This window comes from Tupaia chinensis, unplaced genomic scaffold (genome assembly GCF_000334495.1).
Source record: "Tupaia chinensis unplaced genomic scaffold, TupChi_1.0 Scaffold148004_1, whole genome shotgun sequence".
In the NCBI taxonomy this organism is placed as follows: domain Eukaryota; kingdom Metazoa; phylum Chordata; class Mammalia; order Scandentia; family Tupaiidae; genus Tupaia; species Tupaia belangeri.
The window spans coordinates 265,748-266,263 of record NW_006207854.1 but is presented as its reverse complement, the minus strand read 5'-3'; the positions used below and the strand labels follow the sequence as shown (position 1 = coordinate 266,263).

General features: G+C 44.6%; 1 protein-coding gene across 4 annotated transcripts in view; it reads left to right on the top strand.

Annotated features, from left to right (window-relative positions):
• EFTUD2 (elongation factor Tu GTP binding domain containing 2) overlaps nt 1-516 on the top strand; it is a 49,590-nt gene that overhangs the window by 28,850 nt on the left and 20,224 nt on the right. The gene's annotated exons all lie outside the window — the stretch shown is intronic.

The window sequence follows — 516 nt, the reverse complement described above, 5'->3', positions numbered from 1 at the left end:
ACAAAAAAAAAAAAGAATTATTTTATTGGGACCAGCAGGTGACGTGGTGGTTAAGATGCTGGACACTCCCACATCTCCAACCACAGTTTGAATCCTGGACCTGGTGGCTTGCTTTCTCACTTTCCCTCTCTCTCTCTATGTCCTCCTCTGGTCAAATGTAAAAATAAAGGACCAGTAGTTGGCATAATGCCTACATCACTGGACTCCCATGTAGTCGACTGTGGTTCAAGTCCTGGACCTGGTGGCTTAAACTCATGCTGGGCACGTGTGCGTGTGTGCCCAAGATCCTGAGAGGAGAATGGAGGAGAAGGGATTGCAGCGTGGCCATCCCCCCTGGGGGGTGATTTCTTGCTTTCTGTCTCTCTTTCTCTTTCTGGCGAGTACATGCTCCCTATAGCAAAAACCTCTCCAAAAAAAAGGTAAATGAATAAATGAAAATTAAATAATTCTTTAAAAACATAATTATTTTTGGGAACCAGCAGTTAGCGTAATGGCTATGGTGGTGGCTTTCCACAT